The following is a 9,730-nucleotide window of genomic DNA, read 5'->3' on the forward strand; positions in this document are numbered from 1 at the left end:
CGTGAGCGTGGACAACAACATTGTCGGTGTAGACGTTCGACAGTGGTGGTGGTGCGTTGACGCGATCAAGTCATCGAAGAAAGGAATTTTTCTTCACCTAGACCAATGGGAGAAACTCAGAGACTGTTTCGCAGTCATGTGTGACTTTGTACCAGATCTGAACTCGATCGTGCCCTGCGCCATGCAAGACAACCATCAAAATCAGATGGGATTCCTACAGTGTAACTTCTGCAACCCGAACGAGTGCCATCAGTGGTAACAGACATTTTTTGGATATAAAAAGTGGTTTGTGGTATAAACGTCATTTGTTTTACGACTGTCCTAGGGAGCAGACGTGTTTTATGATTCTAAAATTTTTGTGTCTTGTTGCACTATCTGGAACGAAGAAAATGGCATCGGGATATTCGAGCAGTGTTAGTAGCAGCAGCAGTAGCGACGATGACGACGTTTTGGTCTGCAAATGTTCAGAAAGACATACGATCAAAAGAGTGACTAACAAACAAGATGAAAATCTCACGGATCAAACAGATGCTGCCTGTGAAATCAGGAATGGAAATGAAGATGACGAATTGATGGATGAACCTACAGATCAAACGGATGCTGTCCATGAATACGATGATGATTATGAAGACTTATCGAGACGTTACTTGTTCTGCCATCGTCCCGAAATGCGCCACGTGTACACGCGGATGCAGACATTTGGGTGGTGGCCAATACAGTTACGCCAGAAACCGAGGGAGCTCGCCAAGGCCGGTTTCTACTACACGGGAGATCACGATGCCGTCGTCTGTTACTGTTGTGGACTACGCGCCTACCGATGGCAGAGAATGGACGACCCAGTGATGGAACATTATAGACTCTCTCCAAGATGTCCCTATGTGAATAACGTGTTCAGACATTAACTGTTTCAAACACGCGTGAGACACTTGAATGTTTTTGTCATAACTGTATGTTTTGTCATATATTTTATGTACATTTTTGAATCTGTTGTTTAGTAATAAAATTTTGTGTTGTATCTTATGAATTCGTTATTTATAAATAGCATGACTTTATGACCTATAGGCCAGTTAAGAATTATGTCTCGGGGGGAACGGTATCTCGATGGATTTACTTTACTTGGTATATGTTTTTCCCAATATCCATAGCTAAAGTAGGGTAGTATGTAAGTGTGTCCCTGCATGTGTCCCTCCAGTCTAAAATGTGTCCCTCTAGTGTAAATATGTGTCCCTGAGTGTGTCCCTCGGCTGGCACAGTGGGATCCTGGGTGGAAAGTTTATAAATCAGATGAGAGAGAAAGTTCATTTACGTTTGATACTTCTGTGTGACAGACACAAATTCAAATGTTAAAATAACACGAGAAAGTCACAGGAAGTAGGTATATAAATAAAATAGTTTTCAAAACTCGTCATTTGAGGTAGAACCTTCAGAGGAGCAACATGTCAGACCAATACAAATTATATGTACCCGACGTGGATAAGTGGACCCGTTTCTATAAACTGCAGGCACAAGGTAAACTTCAACCTCACTTCGAAATTCAACGTGGTGGGAAAAGCCAGATCAAGTACAGTGTGGATCGATGTCTAGAACTCTACGATCCCACGTGGAAAAAAGAAAAAGAGGAACAGAACAAGCCCCCGGCACCCAAAATAGTCATGGTCTCCCCAACGCAACAGGTGGTAGAGCAAGCCAAGGCCGATCGTGGCGTGGAACAGAAACGACGAGAGCAGACTGGGCAAAAACGGCACAAGCATTTCTGAGAAGGCTATAAAAGGGGGCATGGCAGTTTCAACATCGCCAGTTCACGTCGAACACTTCAACAGTCAACAACATGAATCAGTATCGCATTTGCGAAAAAAAATATGTTTGGACCCACGACATAACTCGGCACGTACGAAATAAACTTGGACTCTTGGAATCTGAAAACAAGTCTTCCCAGCAGCAGCAGCAGCAGCAGAAGCAGCAGCAGCAGCAGCAGCAGCAGCAGCAACAGCAGCAGCAACAGCAGAGCAGCAGCCCCTAAGATTGTTACATCCGTTCACCATGATCGTGTCGGGACCCACGTCGTGTGGAAAGACATTTTTGTTGTACAAACTGCTAAGGGATGGTAAAATCCAGCCGCCTCCCCAGCGTATCATTTGGCTCTAGAAACGATGGCAACCCCTCTATGATACGATCAAAATGGTTGCTCGAGTGAAATTTGTTCAAGGCATACCCGAGAATTTGGAAAAGGATCATTACTTGGATTCGAGAGTCAGAAATCTCATCGTGTTGGACGACCTGATGTCTACAGCTGGAAAAGACCCTCGCATCACCGACCTGTTCACGGAAGGAAGTCACCACAAAAACCTCTCTGTGATTGCCATCAACCAGAACCTGTATCACAGCAAGGACCCGACACAGAGAAGAAACTGTCATTACCTGGCACTGCTCAACAACCCCATCGACAATCAGCAAGTCCTAACCTTGACACAGCAGATGTATCCTGGAAATACTCGTCATTTCATGCAGCGGTTTGAGGAAGTTACCCACAGGCCCTACGGATATCTCTTGGTGGACTTGAAACCGACCACGCCCGAACATTGGCGCCTTCGACCTAATGGTTTAGAGACGGGGCCGTCCGAATGGTATAAAAGCACGAACGTAACGGCGAATGTCTCAATTGCACGAGTCTCACCTGGATTGTCATGCCACGACCAGAAGAGGTCAGGTCCTTATAAGGACCCAACGGGCAACCTAGGGAGACATCATGAAGGTCTATAATTAACGAGCTACTCTCGATCCACTAACGAGCTACTCTCGATTCAAAAACCTATACTAGCTCGACCATTTACCTTTCGACCGACCGTTCAAAATTGCGCCAAATTTCCTCATCAAAATTGCGCACCACTTTCTCTTTGGCATTAACGGCTCCATTCAAATTCCATAGCACCACCACCACCCCCACCCGCCTGCTACCGATTCAATCGGGCTGCTGGTGCTCCCTTGCACCTACCAGTGCAGGCGGTCCCTCCCCCCCCCACCTTTCCTGTCATGGACAGAGGAGCCGACCAAGGCCGGCTGTTGTGTTCACGACAGGCGTGCGCTACAACAGCTTGCTCTGAATGTGCACGTAAAACCCTATAACCTGACCTGACCTGCGAATGTCTCAGAAGAGTTGCAGCCACCGACGAAGAAAGAGCTCTACATGCAAATCATGCAAAGAAACGCATTCAAAAGAAAACTACCAGGCATACCCGCCTACGAAAGTGACGACGAAGAAGAAGATGAGGTGGAACCATATCTGAAAAAAAGTCAAGAGGATGCAGTCTTGCGATACGTGTGGTCTGGTCTTTAAAGACGGAAGCGACTTGCAGCGACATCTGCGATTTAAAACGTGCGAGGAGGGAAATGAAAAAGAAGAAGAGCTGTCACCCGACCTGGAAAACGAAGGCATTCGTCTCATGGTGGAACATGAATTCGACATCAATCATGACTATATCGAAAGCAAGAGAAAACGCTACGAAGAAAAAAACATGTCCCAAGATGCCATCGAAAGAAACATGAAGACTTTACAATGGAAGTTATTTAAAGACACGTACTCTCGCTTTCTGACCTATATGCATTACTTTGACAAAGGCCCCAACACGAGGAAACTTCTACAGTCTGTGAATCCAGACAGAGATGTGAGACCACAAATTCGTTCTAAATTAAATCAGTATCGTTCCTGGATCGGCGAATATTTGGACGAAGTAGACGACGACGATACCGATGATGATGATACTGATGATGAGGACGAAGATGAAGAGAAATGAACACTAATATTATTCACATGTCGCCCTTAAGGCCTCTCGATGTAACCCAATGTGTGCCCATTTTATATATGTGTCAGTGATTTGTAATTTAGAAATAAATGAAAAACCAAACCATTGCGTTTGTTTTTTGTGTTTTTTACTCTATGACTAGATTTGTGATTGGATATTTCTACCGCTACTTTATAGTAGCAAGAGCTGTGTGTACAAGACAGAACATACCACGACCTTTGATATACCAGACATAATACACTGGTTCATGGGCGTACATAGGATTTTGAAAAGGGGGGTTCCAAAATAGATTGCAGAGATACTGGGCATATATTTCTATGTTGAGTAAATATAATAATGTCAGATATCAATGTCAGATATATTAAATTATAAAAAAAGCGATTTCAGGGGGGGTTCGGTCGAACCCATCGACCCCCCCCCCCCCTATGTACGCCCATGTGGTTGTCTATAAAGGCTTGTACTCTAGGAAAATACTTGTGTTTAAAATGCAGTTAAAAGAGCATAGGTTAGGTTGGAGCGTTGAGTTGCAGTCACGCGTTCTTTCTTCAAAGCAATGGGCTGGGATGTTTCACACACACACGCACGCACGCACGCACGCACGCACACACACACACACGTTAATACGCGTGACTGTTAGAAATTCAATACCGCAATTTTTTATTCACATTCAGTCGGGCCTACTTACTATATTCGTGAAATTTTGTTTTGTATACCTAACAAATAGAGAATAAACAACTATAGATTTATATAAGAAAGAAAAAACTATAAAAAAACAAAAAACAAAAAACAAATTGCACTACTGAGAACCGACTCGGTTTCGCCCGTGCCGTGCGCTTACGCTCTATCCATTAAACCACAAAACGTATGTAGAAATAATTCTAATTTAATTTACATAACGAAACGATACGGTAGAGTAATTACTTGTTTGGAGGTAAATAGCTTCATATTATGTAGATGAACAAGGACAGTCATAATGATTATACGCAAATTAATTGTCTTGTGGCTGGCTCCATTGTTTACGTCACGAGAAATGGTGAGCGGTGAAATGGTGAACGGTGGTCTTTAACAATAAAACATATTTAATGTGTTAAAGCTGTGTACCTGTATTCCGGCACCTGTTATTTCATGGTCTTTACTAAAGGACGCCACTTATTTGTAAAAGTATTGTCCACTGTCGTTAGCGTGTGTATGTTAACATCTCGATAGGTGACAATGATGTCATTATCCTCTCAGGGGAGGAGCGCTTTCCCGCGTTCATTGTGGTTCCTCTGGAGCGTTAAGATAAATCTAGTGTTAGGCAGTCAGAATACTAGAATTTTCAAAATTATTTTCTGATGTTCATTGCCCACTATCCATTAAGCTAAAGTCTGTCTGATAAACCACAGAAGTGGGATAACAGCAAAATAGACGATTTTTGTGGCAATATTAATATTGATACAGTGCATGAACTTTATGATCAGTTATGTAATACTGAGTTTAATACTATTACTGTTACATTTATCGATGGATTATTTGATAAACTCAGTAAATTATTGTTAACGGCTGCAAAAAATACATTTGGTGCTACAAAATCCAAACAGAAAAAATCAGGTAAACATACTAAATGTAAACCATGGTTCACAAAAGATTGTAAATCTGCTAGACAGAATTATCAGAAAGCTAAACGATTATATAAGAAATATGGTTCTGTTATTTTTAAAAATGAAGTAACAAAAACAGAATGTAAATATAAGAAAGTACTAGACAAAAGCTTACGGTCTTACAGAATTAGCATGAAGAATAAATTAAAAAGTTTAAGATCCTCTAATCCAAAAGATTACTGGAAAATATTAAATTCTAATAAAAATACCAATGAGAACAAGAACAATATTAATATCAATACATTGTATGATTATTTTAAGAAACTGAATTCTAATGACGGTGTCAACGAAGAATGTAGACTTGATAATAGTATGCCAAATATGGATTATACAAATAATGAACTTAACAGGCCTATCACAGGTGAAGAAATAAAATGATTTAGAAACATTTTTAGCTACACAAAATAGCAAAGGTATGGAATTAATAACAAACCCACTTGAGAAAAATCTTAATGTATATATTAAGTTATTTGTGTTACTATATGCTGATGACACTGTACTACTAGCTGAAACAGCAGATGACCTACAACATCAACTAGATTGTTTTCAAGTATACTGTGAAACATGGAAACTTAAAGTTAATGCAGCCAAGACTAAAATTTTGATTTTTTTCAAGAAGTAACTCAAAAACAAAAAAGAATAAATTTACATATAATAATAAAAACTTAGAAATCTTAACTAAGTTAAATACCTTGGGCTTGTGTTGAGTAAATCTGGGTCATTCACAAATGCTAAGAAAAATCTAATCAATCGAGCCTCAAAGTCTATGTTTGCTGTATTACAAAAATGCAGACAGTTCAATTTATCAATCGATTGTCAATTAGACCTGTTCGACAGGATTGTAAAACCTATATTATTATATGGATGTGAAATATGGGGCTTCAGTAATTTAGATATCATTGAACGATTACACCTCAAGTTCTGCAAATATATATTATGTGTTAATAAGTCGACTCCAAGCTTTATGATTTATGGTGAATTAGGTAGATACCCACTGTCTATTAGTGTTAAAGTTAGAATGATTACATACTGGCCAAATGTTGTTAATAGTAGAAAATCTAAATTGTCTGGTATATTATACATGTTGGCATCATATAACCATAACGTTAATGCTATACCATGTACTTGGTTATCCTTTATAAAACGTATATTAGATGAATGTGGTTTATGTAATATATATTCATGTACACAGGTGGATGCTTTGTGGTTAAAACATGCAGTTAAACGAATACTATGTGACCAGTACTTACAAAAATTGAATAGTGATAAATTTGACTCATCGAAAGGTATTAACTACAGAATGTTCAAGCATGAATTTAAATTAGAACATTATTTGTTGAAACTCTCAATAAAAAATGCTAGAATTCTTTGTAAATTTAGAACTGGAATCCTATTGAAACCGGTAGATGGTTTAATATTGAGAGAGAAAACAGAATATGTCACTTGTGCAACACTGATGTTGGTGATGAGTTTCACTATATTTTTAAATGTACGTCTTTATCTACTGATCGAAATGTGTATATACCTAGTTACTATACCAATAGAGCAAGTGCAATTACCTTTTACCAGTTATTTTCTACAACTAAAAATCACTTTTGTGTAAACTATGTAAATATTTGCAAATTGTCTTTGAGAGGGTCAGTCTTTCGGGTTAATATTACTTAAATAGTATGTCCATTACCACTACAGAAAACACTTTGTAACTTATTCTGTTTATATTTTCTCCATACTGCACTCGGTGCAGTTTATGAGAATAAAATTCTTGTCTTGTCTTGTCTTGTCTTGTCAGTCGCATTGACTTAAAGTGCCTTTATCCAATGAAGGTTTAGTCACCCCTTCCGTGGATACTGTCCACTATCAAAGGCCGGGACCCGATGCCGAGTCTGTACCCACGACGAGGAGCGGGACATCTGGTGTTGTTATCTTTTTTAAATGTGTTCTTTTCGTCACGGTAATTAAGTTACCCTATGGGAATGTTAACGGGACTTGATTGCTCGCATCATAGTATGACGATTATAAATTCATTGCTAACAATCATTCATTACTTTGAACACAGCTGCTAACAGTCATTCGTTACTTTGGACACAGCCATGGACACCTTTGAAACGTAAGTTTTACATTTACTTCTTTTTACGTAAATAAATATTAAAATTGCATTCAGTTATATATTGCAACGATTTTAAAATCAGTACAACTCTTACAAAATCTCAGTCGCCTTAAAGCTAATAATGAACAATGCTCCTTTTTTTTTTTTTTTTTTTCTTTTTTATACGTATCTCCTATATTTTCAGCGACGTGTTTATCTACACGCCCTCCACCATCGCCATTGTCGCCTCCGGCAGCCCTGTCGCCACCACGAGCGCCACCGTCGCCAACCCAACATTAAGGTCTATTTTGAAGACCCCCTATATGTAAGTATTTACTGAAAACACACTATACCCTACTGTGCTTTATTGTATTACGTTATTTTGTTTTGGATGTTGCTTTTGATATTAATGTTCAAGTGCGTTCAATCTGGCATTAAGGAGGTGGAGTTATTGCGTGTATGTTCTCTCTCTTATACAAAGACTAGACATACTGATTAAATGACATTAAACTGGGAATTTGTTTTACGTGTTAAATATCTTAAGCTGTTAAAAAACAAAATCAACATTTAATGTGGGTTTTTTTTTTTTCAGGGACAGACAGGAACAAAAACGAGTTCTTGCAATGATCATTAGGTCATTGCAAGAGTTTCATGATACACTTTAAATAAAAAAATAAAATAAAACTGTGTTATGATGTTTGGCCAATAATAACCTGGGTATAGCAATTCGACCGTCGGCTGATTAGGAAAGTAGAGTGTTAACTGTTTCATTCTCTCCAGTATACTCGTATTGGACAGCAATTATTTTGTAGCTGTGTCCAGTGCGACAAAAGCATTCCTGTGATATGAGAAAAATGGTGTTCAGTCTCCAAATAACGTACGTTTCGCTGGTAAAACTTTTATTTATATTAAAATGTGATTTCGTATATTTAGAGGACACATTTCTGAGTTCCATACTAAACGCATCTCCTTTGCATCGTTAAATACAACTTTGTTATCCCACGTATAATTATGTAAAGAAATTTTATTGTTCTACTACCAATACTTACTCATCCCCTATAGTCGTTAAATTTATAAAATACAATACATACTTACTTTTTTCTCTCGCAATCAAATAATGACAAGTCAAAGTCGCAATCCAATACAGTTGTCTAACAGCTCCAATGTTTGTGGTTCAGCTCAGGTCAGGTCAGGTCATAGGGTTTTACGTGCACATTCAGAACAAGCTGTTGTAGCGCACGCCTGTCGTGGGCACAAGAGCCGGCCTTGGCCGGCTCCTCCGTCCATGACAGGAAAGGTGGGGGGGGGGGGGGGGGGCAAGGAGGGACCGCCTGCGCTGGCAGGTGCAAGGGAGCACCAGCAGCCCGATTGAATCGGTAGCAGGCGGGAGGGGTGGTGGTGGTGCTATGGAATTTGAATGGAGCTGTTAATGCCAAAGAGAAAAGGTGCACATTTTTGTTGAGGAAATTTGGCGCAATTTTGAACGGTCGGTCGAAAGGTAAATGTGCGAGCTAGTATAGGTTTTGAATCGAGAATAGCTCGTTAGTGGGTCGAGAGTAGCTCGGTTCAGCTCAGAATGGTGCTACTTTTTATACACTCGGTGGTCTGGTCTAAGTAGGTCAGTAGGTCATGCCTCCATACAGGCCCCTCTACTACTGGCAGGTTGTCTCAATAATTTTAATATTTTCAATAGCCCGAATCCTATATTTAAATGAAGCTGGGCGAAATTTACCTTTACACTATATTACTGATATAAACGACTTCAACTTTACAAGAAAATCAGTTGACAATAAGATTATATAAATTGTAAAAATGTTAAGACATAAAAAGTGTGACAACCAGCCCCGGTCTCCCCTATTTCACATTTGTCATGATGTTATAATATGGTAACCAGAGAATGTAACTTTAAGTACAATCTTGCTTTCTTTGCTCGTTTTAACCTTATTTTTACGAATATTTCTGTGAATGTGACAGACATTGTTTGTTTACTTTCCCCATGCAAAAGTCAACGACGTCAGAATTATTCAAATGCACGTTGGTCCTAGGCTACTGTTGCGTACCAACTACGCAAACACCGAGATAGTTTCGCCACGGAAACAGGTCCACGGACGATACAGTCGGAATCTACATGTAGGTATTCTGGGTCACGTTTTTGTCAAAAGGATAAAACGCGTTCGTACACATTTTATACGATAAAATTGTGC

This window comes from Gigantopelta aegis, chromosome 3, assembly GCF_016097555.1.
Source record: "Gigantopelta aegis isolate Gae_Host chromosome 3, Gae_host_genome, whole genome shotgun sequence".
Lineage (NCBI taxonomy): Eukaryota > Metazoa > Mollusca > Gastropoda > Neomphalida > Peltospiridae > Gigantopelta > Gigantopelta aegis.